The sequence below is a fragment of the Bombina bombina genome, chromosome 12, assembly GCF_027579735.1.
Source record: "Bombina bombina isolate aBomBom1 chromosome 12, aBomBom1.pri, whole genome shotgun sequence".
NCBI lineage: Eukaryota > Metazoa > Chordata > Amphibia > Anura > Bombinatoridae > Bombina > Bombina bombina.
Window position 1 is genome coordinate 110367824 of NC_069510.1, and position 13426 is coordinate 110381249.

A 13426-nucleotide genomic window follows, 5' to 3' on the forward strand; every position below is an offset into this window, starting at 1 on the left:
TGACTAAAAAAGTGTAAATATAAAAAGACTGTGCACATTTTGTTAATGGAAGTAAATTGGAAAGTTGTTTAAAATTGCATGCTGTATCTGAATCATGAAGTTTAATTTTGACTTGAGTGTCCCTTTAAGTTTAATTTGTCCCTTTAATTACACAATAAATCATAAATTGTTTTCCTTTTAATCACATTTTCTTTACTATCCCTATTCTGCTCCTGATTTGTCACAGGAGGAGTACAACACAGATTGGGTTTTTACCACATTGCAGGGGTTAAACACATATTAAAATGAATTCCTTTGTTTATATTAAACAGTTTATCACACAGAACATTTTATTTTTTTACTCTAGAATGTCCCTTTAAAGAAAAGACATTGAAACTGAAACGTATACAATAGTATCAGTTTTATACTTTATACGGATGCTCATTGGCTGATATGTGCAGCACTCACACCTTTATTGGTGGAGAAGGACACACCTCTACAAGCCTGGCAAATTGGTTTACTTAAAGGGACACTAAACCCAAATTTTTTCTTTTATGATTCAGATAGAGCATGAAATTTTAAGCAACTTTTTAATTTACTCCTATTATCAAATTTTCTTCATTCTCTTGGTATCTTTATTTGAAATGCAAGAATGTAAGTTTAGATGACGGCCCATTTTTGGTGAACAACCTGGGTTGTTTTTGCTGATTGGTGGATAAATTCATCCACCAATAAAAAAGTGCTGTCCAGAGTTCTGAACTAATAAAAAAGCTTATATGCCTTCTATTTTAAATAAAGATAGCAAGAGAACGAAGAAAAATTCATAATAGGAGTAAATTAGAAAGTTGCTTAAAATGTCATGCTTTATCTGAATCACAAAATAAAAAATATGGTTCAGTGTCCCTTTAAGATATGCAAAAGAAAGAAAGAAACCTGTAAAATCCAGAAATGCGCTTGTTTAGACGAAATAAAGACAATGACTACAATGTCCCTTTAAAGGGATATGCAACCCATTTTTTTTTTTCTTTCATGATTCGGATAGAGCATGCAATATTACGCAACTTTCTAATTTACTCCTATTATCAATTATTCTTCGTTCTATTTGTATCCTTATTTGAAAAAGCAGTATGTTTGTCTATCTTTTTTTTTTTTTTTTTAAATAGATATATTATATGTAACTTTATTCTTTTTTTTTTCCCCCCATAATCTTTTATTGAGGTTTTGCGTGAGAAAAAAAGATAGACACACAATAAATGTCGTAACATTACAGCATATTCATGAAACATAGTACAAATATATAAACAAGCAGTAAGATGATTACAAGTATATAGACATCTGAAACCTCCATATTATAATTCTTGGTAGTTTTTATAAGAGACTAATGAGCTGGCCACTTATGGACCTTTGATGTAGGTAATACTAGTGAGGTATGTTACACTAAGTGTGAGATAATATAATATATAAATATATAAAAACTATGTTGAAGTTGAAGCTGGGGCATGTTAAAGAGAGAAATATAGAGGGCTATAGGTGCGCTTGGGATACCTAATAGGAATCTTAGCTGAGTAGGGTCAAAAGTATTTAAACCAAACCAAATGTTTATAGATGGTTTTTAAAATACGTATTTATTACACAATGTTAAAAACAATATCATAAAATCGGTATGCAAATGGTATATATAATTTTACCATGATATATAAGTAGTATAGAGTATTAGCCCTATCTGAACATACATTATGGTTGTACTATAGAGTATTAACCCTATCTGAACATATATCTCTATCTGACAATTTGAATATAAGATCGCTTTGCAAATAATTAAAATTCTATGGTTCACGGTATGTGGTTCAAAACTTGAGAGACTTTTCAGCCATGAGATAAAAAACACATAAGATAAAACAACATATGTGAATTCCCAATATAAGTGATAACGTGGTAAACCTTAAAAAAGTAAAAAATGTGTAAAAAATGAAAAAATGAAAAAAGTTTAAATGAAAAAAGTTTCAAAGCCGGTGTACACCTTTAAAGGCTTTAATGTGGATGTCCTTGCAAATAGTGACAAAATCGTGAAAAAATATATATATCGTGAAAAAATATATATATATAATTGTGAAAAAAGTCTTAGTTCAATCTGATGTTCTTTGTGTGACAGTTTATATCCGATATGTGTTGATGTCAATGTTTTTGTAAATGATGTTTGAATCCTAATATTCCTTTAGTCCAAATGTCGATATTCACAGATTCTTCTATGTCCTAAATAGAAGAAAATAGACAAACATAGTGCAATATGCCCATCCAAATGTGGCTTAATAGGTATAGAACTCACCGATTGGGGACCTGAGCCTTCAATATCAGTTCACAATCTACGCGTTTCGATCCTGCTGGATCTTTCTCAAGGAAAGAAAGATCCAGCAGGATCGAAACGCGTAGATTGTGAACTGATATTGAAGGCTCAGGTCCCCAATCGGTGAGTTCTATACCTATTAAGCCACATTTGGATGGGCATATTGCACTATGTTTGTCTATTTTCTTCTATTTAGGACATAGAAGAATCTGTGAATATCGACATTTGGACTAAAGGAATATTAGGATTCAAACATCATTTACAAGAACATTGACATCAACACATATCGGATATAAACTGTCACACAAAGAACATCAGATTGAACTAAGACTTTTTTCACAATTATATATATATTTTTTTTCACAATATATATATTTTTTCACGATTTTGTCACTATTTGCAAGGACATCCACATTAAAGCCTTTAAAGGTGTACACCGGCTTTGAAACTTTTTTCATTTAAACTTTTTTCATTTTTTCATTTTTTACACATTTTTTACTTTTTTAAGGTTTACCACGTTATCACTTATATTGGGAATTCACATATGTTGTTTTATCTTAAGTGTTTTTTATCTCATGGCTGAAAAGTCTCTCAAGTTTTGAACCACATACCGTGAACCATAGAATTTTAATTATTTGCAAAGCGATCTTATATTCAAATTGTCAGATAGAGATATATGTTCAGATAGGGTTAATACTCTATAGTACAACCATACTGTATGTTCAGATAGGGCTAATACTCTATACTACTTATATATCATGGTAAAATTATATATACCATTTGCATACCGATTTTATATTTTATGATATTGTTTTTAACATTGTGTAATAAATACGTATTTTAAAAACCATCTATAAACATTTGGTTTGGTTTAAATACTTTTGACCCTACTCAGCTAAGATTCCTATTAGGTATCCCAAGCGCTCCTATAGCCCTCTATATTTCTTTTGATATTCTAAAGGTCTGGTCAAGAGATCTTGCACTCAGGAGCTGGAGTAGTAGTATTTTTGGCGCTGGAGAAACCTACATTATTTAGCATGTTAAAGAGAGGTCACCTAATCAGAAGTGTATTTTTATTGTGTCAATCCCCTTGTTTTTCATTCTGGTTCTAACGTCCCTTCTGCCAAGGCACGAGTCACATGCGGATCTCCAGTAAGATATCAATGCCCCATCTAGGAGGCTATAAATAAGGAGGATCATTATAAATATTTAGTATGTCTTAATTACATGTTTATAGTAAAAATAACCTACAATGAGATAGGAACCTAATGTAAACACTATCTATCTATCTATCTATCTATCTATCTATCTATCTATCTATCTATCGGGTTCTTGTAAAGTGTGGCTATTCACCCGTAAGGGTCTCAAGGCGCTGAGGGTTGCAGTTCAGTCGAAGAGCCAGGTCTTGAGGTCCGTTCTGAACTTAGTTAGGACGGTAGCTTGTCTTAGGTGCAGCGGGAGGGTGTTCCAAGTCTTGGCTGCCAGGTGAGAGAAGGATCTGCCTCCCACTGTGGTTTTCCTGATGCGGAGGATGACTGCGAGGGCTTGGTCGGCCGATCGAAGTTGTCTGGCAGGGGTGTAAAAGGTAACGCAGTGGTTCAAGTATTCAGGACCGATGTTGTGGAGGGCCTTGAATGCATGGGTGAGAAGCTTGAAGGTTATTCTTTTGTTGATGGGGAGCCAGTGCAGGTCCCGCAGGTGTTTGGTGATGTGGCATTGACGAGGGATGTCAAGGATTAGTCTGGCCGAGGTGGTCTGGATACGCTGTAGTCTCTTTTGGAGCTTGATGGTGGTGCCGGCGTAGAGTGCATTACCATAGTCCAGTCGGCTGCTGACGAGGGCATTAGTGACAGTCTTCCTGGTCTCGGTTGGGATCCATTTGAAGATCTTTCGCAGCAGGTGGAGTGTGTGGAAGCATGCAGAAGAGACGGCGTTGATTTGCCGGTCCATGGAGAGCGATGAGTCCAGGATGACGTCTAGATTTTGTGCATGGTCGGTGGGGGTTGGAGGGTGTCCGAGGGCTGTGGGCCACGAGGAGTTATTCCAAGAGGATGTGGTGGGACCGAGGAGGAGGACTTCGGTCTTGTCTGTGCTCACTGGACTTAGTTGTAACAAATGTATTATACAGGTACCTAAGTAGTTATTCCCTAGGTATACATGTATCAATTCTACTTGTCTGCAGTGTGATTTAGCATCTGCCTGTAGCAAAAGAAGAAACTACCACCACACAGATTGGGTGCATAAGGGGAATATTTGAATATTAAACAATATACCAGATCTATAGCAGGGAGGGTTAACAAAATTAGCTACTGACAGTTATGTAAGATGTATTAGAGAGCGCTGCTCGGACAAATACGGAGAGGTCTAAGTAAAGAATAATTATGTGCCTACCTTCATAGTAAAAAAAATGATGTACACTAATATTCATGGCTGTAAAAACATTTGCATGTAGATTTAAACAAGAGCTAAGGTAGCATAGCTCAGCAATTCAAACATGGTGTATAACAAATAACAAGTCAAATCAAACTATGTGCTCTGAGACATCTGATATTGTAATGGTCTCTCGACTCCATAGAAAAGAACAGCTTGAAGTCTAAATTAGATCATACAACTGAAATGAGTTTTATGGAGTAACCGTCTCTGCTTAAAGTGAATGTAAATTTTGATGCTAAAGTGCCCGGTTTTTAAAAATTCGATTAAAAACAGGGGCACTTTAATTAATCAAAATTTACATTTTACTCCTGTTGTGAAAAAAGAAAACTTGACAGCAGGTCCAGCTTCCTCCGGTTGTCGCAAGTCATTTCTGATGTCAGAAATGATGGATAGGTCATCCCCCAATCACGGCTTCCCCCCCCCCGGGGGAATCAGTGTCTGATTCAATGCCGTGATTAGAGGAAGCCGGATTCCTCATTTTAGACCCAGGAAGATGCTTTGCAACAGGTGGAGGAAGCTGAAGCTGCTGTCAAGATTAAAAGGTAAGTTTTTTTTCACAACAGGAGTGGAATGTAAATTTTGATGAATTAAAGTGCCCCTGTTTTTAATCAAATTTTTAAAAAACGGGCACTTTAGCATAAAAATTTACATTCACTTTAACCCACTCCAGAGACCACAACCTGGTTCACATGTTGTATGTGGAGGAGCTGCCATATGGTTTTGAACGGTTGGGATATGTACTGCCACTGAGTAAAAGGGTTCAGACTGCTGAGATTGCCATAGAGCAGTGGGCCAAAACGAAAATGCGTTCCATATACTGTGCTATTTTGCTTCTTACAGTTACCACCTTTAAGTCGGGTTACTTCTCTCTCTCCCAGTTCAGCTGGAGTCTGACTGCGTGCTTTTAAGACTTCAGTTATTTTGATATTACTTATCAGGAGGCTGGCCGCACCATCCTGAGTCCCAGTCAGTGTGAAATCTACTTGAGAACTCCTCTGTTTTGTGGCGGTGATTGATCCAGCAAAGGGATAAGGATCCCTTGGTTCACTCATGAGCAGAGTTTGCTCCTCTTCTGTCTCGCAAGACCGTAGTAATCTATGATGATTATTAACTGCCGAGGGATAGAGGTTATTGGCAGTGGCTTGAGGTTCTATGTACTGCGTGGTGACACCTCCTCTCTCTGCCATCTTAAGTATGGTAGTATCATCCCCTCTACCTGAGTCTCTGATGGAGTGCATGAGATCGTAAAAGTTGCCCCATATCTGCTGATCCAGCTTTATAAGCAGTGATTGCACTGAAAGGTGGTCCCCTTCCATATTTAGATTGAAGCAAATAGAATGGTAGTCAGAGATAGGAACAGCACAATAGACAGAAAGGTGCAACTCTGTCAAGAGCTCCACATCAGGTCCCAAGTACAAATCAAACAGTCCAAAAGGCAGCAGCACTCACCACTTCCAAAATTGCAGAAATTTATTGAAACACCAAGGTGCACAAGATAACGTTTCGGACCTCAGTCCTTAATCATGTCATTACTGATTATCACTGAAAAAACAAGAATGAAACAGGCGCAACCCGATTAAAGTGAAGTAAGATTTAATACAACGTAAGTGCGCAAGTGACAAGTGGCAACTTACTAGATTAAAAACAAAATCAAGCAGATATATTGTTAAAATCCAAATTGATGTAGTGACAGCAATTATTCCACTGTGGTAAGGGCACGTTCCATGTAACACATCCACCTCAGCCGTTGCTTAACCAAGTGTAGAATATGATGTTGGAAATGCCTTCTGAGTGTTTGCGGTGTAATGCCAAGCATACACAAAGTCTCTACGCGTTTCGTCTGGGAGCGCCCAGACTTTTTCAAGACTTTTTTTCTTGAAAAAGTCTGGGCGCTCTCAGACGAAACACGTAGAGACTTTGTGTATGCTTGGCATTACACCGCAAACACTCAGAAGGCATTTCCAACATCATCTTCTACACTTGGTTAAGCAACGGCTGAGGTGGATGTGTTACATGGAACGTGCCCTTACCACAGTGGAATAATTGCCGTCACTACATCAATTTGGATTTTAACAATATATCTGCTTGATTTTGTTTTTAATCTAGTAAGTTGCCACTTGTCACTTGCGCACTTACGTTGTATTAAATCTTACTTCACTTGAATCGGGTTGCGCCTGTTTCATTCTTGTTTTTTCAGTGTTTCCTTATCCTGACGTGATTAGAGAAGATTCGTCAACGTCACGGGCCGCACACGATTGTACATCCATACTGGGAGATTTGCGTGACTCACGCAGACCAACTTTAACACTCCCACCTCCACCTCAAAGGAGTAACCGGCTTTGTTTGATGTTCCGGAACTGTAAGTGCTGAATAACTACTTTTTTTGCAGTACTGATTATCATCAGGACTATTGCCGCTCTTACCCGGGGTGGGTGGGTGGGGGGGGTATTAGGTGTTGTGTGAGGGCCTCCGTATGTGTTCCAATGGGCTAAATCAGATCTCTGGGAGTCCAAATAAAATATTCACAGCATGTCAGGTTAACCCCAGTATAATATGATTGAAAAACCAAAATATGGGGTTATACTTTTGAGTAATTAGTAATTTAACGAAGAAAAGTCCAGAGAGCTTCAAGAAGTGCGTCCGATCGTGGCTGCTGCTTAGTCACGCCCCGTTTGTCTATCTTTTTATTGTAGGCCAAGGTTGAGAGTTTTACGAATTCGGACAAACCATTTTCTGAATAGTTTTTTCCTTAGGCTATTAAAATAGTAAACAGGAACACTTTTCTTATTTCACTTTTGGCACGAAAAATTGCACTTAATTCACTCTTTGTGACTATATTTGATGGTTAGATTTTTACACTGCTAATTGTATTTATTTATTCAGTGTCATCTGATACCTTTTGCACCATGAAGAATTCTGTGTATATATTTTTTTTTTTTTATACTTGGCGAATAAATGATTCTGTTCTATTCTATTAAGGATCACAGCAACATAAAAACATAAAGGTCATCCAGATGCATATTCAGTTACACATTGGAAAAAGATGATAACCCTCTTTCAAACAAGAAGTTGTAGGTTTTCTGTCAGGTTAAGCTACCGATTGTTTGATACCTTTAGCCACCAATCAGCAAGCGCTACCCAGGTGTTGAACCAAAAATGGGCCGGCTCCTAAGCTTACATTCCTACTTTTCAAATAGAGATACCAAGAGAGCAGAGAAAATTTGATAATAGGAGTAAATTAGAAAGTTGCTTAAAACTGCATACTCTATCTGAACCCTTAAAGGAAAACGTTGGGTTTAATATCCCTTTAATAAATTATTTATCTGAGAATAGAAACCCACAGGATTCCATTCCTCAGAAGAGTTCGACAAAAATTATTTCCCCCCCAGGATATAGGTAGTGTATTTGCTGCTCATTATTCCTCCTTATATAACCTAGACACTACAGTAAGAGATACTTTAGCCGATGTACCTATGGAATCATCAGATCAACTCTCAGATCCTATCACGTTATCAGAGGTTACAACAGATATAAAAGATTTAAAACTGGGTAAAACCCCTGGAGCAGATGGCTTTTCTCCTTTATTATTATTATTCTTTATTTATAAAGCGCCGACAGATTCCGCAGCGCTGCCCATGGGTACAAGGATAACAGTACAGTGGAGAAACAATATGATAAGACACAAAATTTTACAGACAAATACAAGGGGAATTGAGGGCCCTGTTCCCGTGGGAACTTACAATCTAGATGGGTAGGAGGATTGGAAACAGGAGGTGGGGACTGCAGAGGTGAGAATGATATTAGTGAGGAGATAGAGGGCAACTGTTAGTTAATTGAAGTTAGTTTGTTAATAAGTCGGGTGATAAGCTTCCCTGAACAGAAAGGTCTTTAGGGAGCGTTTAAAGGAGGAGAGGTTAGGGGCAAGTCTGACATCTCGAGGAAGTGCGTTCCAGAGGGTTGGTTCCGCACAAGAGAAGTCCTGTAGTCTAGAATGAGAGGAGGTGATGGTAGAGGACGCAAGAAGCAGGTCATTGTTGGATCTTAGGGGACGTGCAGGAGTATATTTGTTGATGAGTGAGGACAGGTAGGGTGGGGCAGCATTGGTGAGGGCTTTGTAGGTCAGGATGAGAATTTTGAATTTAACTCTGTTGTGAATGGGGAGCCAGTGAAGGGACTCACAGAGAGGCGCAGCAGAAACAGAGCGTTGAGAGAGGTGGATTAGTCTGGCAGATGCATTTAGGACGGATTGGAGGGGAGAGAGGCGGGAGAGAGGGAGGCCAGTTAGTAAGTTGTTACAGTAGTCAAGTCGGGAAATTACCAGGGAGTGGATGAGCTGTTTGGTAGTTTCAGCACTCAGAAACGGGCAAATTTTGGAGATATTGCGTAGGTGGTTGCGGCAGGATGAAGAGAGCAGTTGGATGTGGGGAATGGACAGATTTAAGTCAAGCGTGACTCCGAGGCAGCGGACTTGGGGTGATGAGGAGATAGTGGTGCCGCCAACAGTGATAGAAAAATTAGAGACTGGAGTGGAGCTAGAGGGGGGAATTAGAAGTAGTTCGGTCTTGGACATATTTATTTTTAGGTGGTGAGAGGCCATCCAGGAGGAAATGCCAGATAAGCAGTCGCTGATGTGAGAGTTGATAGAAGGTCAATCTTTTCAATGATGCCTTTCCTGGAGGATATTTTTTAGATGTTTTTGGAGGCTACAATACTGATTTTCCCAAAGCCAGATAAAGACGATTCCCTCTAAAGATTACAGACCCATCTCCCTAATTAACATTGATGAGACATTTTATGCAAAAATCTTGTCGACTAGACCCAGTCCTCCCTAAGATTGTACATTATACCAAGTTGGCTTCATCTTAAGTAGACCGGGATCTGACAATATTAAGGCCAATTCTGAATATTTGTTCAGAGGCTGCTGATATGAATGTTCCCAATTTATCTTGCCCTGTCTTTAGATGCTGAAAAGATGTTGGACAGGGTGAGATGCGAATATGGGCTAGATTTATCAAAGGCTAGGCAAACTCTGTATGTGCTTCGCCTGTAACTGAGCCCCAGCTCGCCTTCGGAGAAGTGCACATGTGAATTTATAAAAAAAATAGACGTAACTTTGCGTAGGCAAGCTGGGGCGTAATAATGATAATTTTCACCTGTCGGAAAAAGCATTTGCTCCCTATTTATCACAGTACATCCCTATAGATATTTACGGCGCCATGTTTTGATTATTAAAAAAGTGTTTTTAGGTAACTATTTAGCTTATATTTATATTATATAATGTTTCTGTGCTGTTTTTGCCATATGTTGATAATATTATATCGCTTGAGATATATATATATATATATATATATATATATATATATATATATATATATATATAAAACTGTTGGTACCCATATGCGCCTGTGGAAGTTCAAATTTCTGGCAATAACAGTTTCTTCTTGGCGCTGAGCCTTTGAAAAATTAGTTAAAAGAAGTACTGCATCACAAGATGTAAAAGCATGTATTATAATGGTGTTCGCCTCAGTCTGTATGGCGAAATATACAACACGCAATTGAAGCCGAAATTTCAGTTCCCTATCGGTGCAAAGCAATGATAAATAAGAAACAGGACGTATATGTAGGTCGGGCTGTTGAATTACGCCTATTACTAATGTATATTGCTGCACTCAGGAGCGTGCCTAGGCGAATGCAAGCGGAGTGCGGTTTCTTTCAGATTTGCGCAATTATAGGCACATAGTGCTTTGATGAATATGACGATCAGTTTGTATGCGCTATTTTGGACGGAATTAAAAGAGAATGGCTTTGATAAATCTACCCCTTTATGTTTGAAGTATTATCGCACTTTGGGCTCCCTGAACCTTTCAATAAAGCGATCAAGGCTTTATATACCTCTCTGTCAGCAAAAATAATAGGTGTGGGTTTTGCTCAAACTCTATTCCCGTCTGAAATTAGACAGGGGTGCTCTCTGTCTCCCCTCCTTTTTGCCTTAGCGATAGAAACGCTAGCTACAGAGATTGTTAGTAATAATGAGATAGAAGGCCTCTTTATTCATGACACACTACAGAAGTTTGCATTACACAACCTTACAATCTAAAGGAATACTAAACCCAATTTTTTTCTTTCATAATTCAGATAGAGCAAGCAATTTTAAGCAACTTTCTAATTTACTCCTACTATAAATTTGTATTTGTTCTCTTGCTATCTTTATTTAAAAAGCTTAGTAACCAGCCCATTTTAGATTCAGCACCCTGTGTAGCGCTTGCTTACTGGTGGCAATAGCAAACCAATAAGCAACCATAACCCAGGTTCTGAACAAAAAATGGGCTCTTAAGCTTAATATTCCTGCTTTTTAAATAAAGATAGCAAGAAGAAAATTAAGAAAAATTGATAATAGGAGTAAATTAGAAAGTTGCTTAAAATTGCTGCTCCATCTAAATCATTAAAGAAAAAAATGTGGGTTTAGTGTCCCTTTAACTAATCCTGAAAGATCTTTTCCTCACCTTTTTACTGCCTTAAATAATTTTGGCCATTTATTATATTATAAGGTCAACTTGCAAACGTTTATGCTGTCTTCCACCTGACCAATTTCATTCTCAGTACAATTTTTAAAACGGTCCAAGCAAAAGCATTAAACACCTCAGGATTTTCCTGTCTCACAATCTTAAACAGAAATCTGCAATCAATTTGGTCATTATGTTTTAAATTTCATGAAAGGGGCAGATATATTGTATTAAAAATGAATGATCAATGGTTTATCTAGCGAGGTTCAATACTCTAATGCTGCCCTGGGATGTGGTTATGAGGTAAAAATTAGCTACACAAGTTAGGGACTACTAGACAAGAGAAGCACAGAACCGAAGTATGTCATTAAGTAGTCGAGGAGCAACCCTTCCCACAGAAAACTGACGCTTTGCAGCCAGTAGGTACCAAGTTGACTAGCTTTAAAGTTCGAAAAACGTTTATCTAAAAAAAATATTGCGTATTCATCCCCTTATGTGACCACATAGATTTTACACGTATCACTATTCTATTTCAAATAACAGAAAATCGATTGCTGCTGAAGCAACAGAGGCGCCATTCTTATAATATATTGTCACGTGACCATCAGTCATAACGCGAGTTTTCATTGGTCAGATTACCCCGCGAGGTTCCATTGGTAGAATCGCACAGCGCTGCAAACGTGGTTGCTATAGTGACACTGCGGGTTAGTTCCGTGACAGTTTCACGCGAGGCTTGAGTGGGAGTTATAAGTGTGTGACAGGCTCTGCACCCGGTATGTGCTCTGTTTTTATAAGCAGAAAATGACTATTAAGCTAATAAATTGTGTTTATTAATAATAGCAATAATGTTTATGAATCATTTTATTTCAGTTATCTTATTTTGTTACTGTTTTGTTATACATTTATGAATAAAGCTTGATGACGTGTTTAAAGGGACATGAAACCCAAATGTTTTCTTCTATGAATCAGATAGAAAATGCAATTTTAAACAAGTTTCTAATATACTTCTATTATCTTATTTTCTTAGTTCTCTTGGTGTCTTTTGTTGAAAAGCAGGACATAAGCTCAGGAATGTGCATGTGTATGACAGCAGTTTTGCAAGAATGTTATTCATTTGCATGAGCACTAGACGGCAGCACTATTTCCTGCTATGTAGTGCTCCAGATGCCTACCAATTTTACTTCTATTATCAAAATTGCTTCATTCTCTTGACATCATTTGCTGAAGGAGCAGCAATTCACTACTGAGAGCTAGCAGAACACAATTACTCAGCCAGTCACCAGAGACAAATGTGCGCAGGCACCAGTCACCAGCTAGCTCCACCCCACTAGTGTAGAATATTTACATATTATTTTTCAACAACGAATACCAAGAGAACAAAGTGAATTTGAAAATAGAAGCAATATTAAAAGTATCTTAAAGCAACATGCTCTATCGGAATCATGCAAGTTAAATTTTGACTTTCCTATCCCTTTAAGCTCTCATGTGTCAGAGCATTCTAAAGTACTTATATTATAAGATATATATGTATGGAGGCGTGCGTGTGTATATATATATATGTACTCCCAGCAGTAAATTACTGCTGCTGAGCCTACTAGGGTTGCCACCGTCCCTTAAAATACAGAACACTTATAAGTTACACATGCTGCAGGGTGGAATATAAATAGTGCTGTCCAGAAACACAATAGATGTTCCTCCCTGCACACCCTGCAACATGTGTAACTCATAAGTATCCAAGAAAACATGGCTGAGGTGGCAACCCTAGAGCCTACCTAGGTATGCTTTTCATCAAAGGATACCAGGAGAACAACACAAATGTCATATTAGAATAAATTGGATAGTTTGTTTAAAATTGCATGCTATATCGGAATCATGAAAGTTTAATTTTGCCTTTACTGTCCCTTTAATCTGGGAGAACAGAAGGCATCTGGGCTTTCCCATTTGCAACAGCATACATGCTATAACCTTATACCTAATGCCTTTTGTGTAGATCTGCATGTGTACTTTTGGGATTCTTACCTTATTGGACATATATTTGTAGAGACCATCTTTTTTATTTTAAATGATATCACTTGGAAAAATATGGCTCCACTTTTTTGTGTATAATATATATTTGTAATGTGGCCCTTTGAAATGGTTGGATATCCCTGATTTAGCTCTGTCTACT

General features: G+C 37.8%; 1 protein-coding gene across 1 annotated transcript in view; it reads left to right on the forward strand.

The window, feature by feature from the left end:
- The first annotated feature begins 11953 nt into the window (after positions 1 to 11953).
- RABEPK (Rab9 effector protein with kelch motifs) overlaps positions 11954 to 13426 on the forward strand; it is a 30626-nt gene continuing 29153 nt past the window's right edge. Inside the window, exon 1 of the mRNA XM_053696206.1 lies at positions 11954 to 12032. The gene's annotated coding sequence lies outside the window, so the exon portion shown is untranslated. The remainder of the gene's footprint in view (positions 12033 to 13426) is intronic.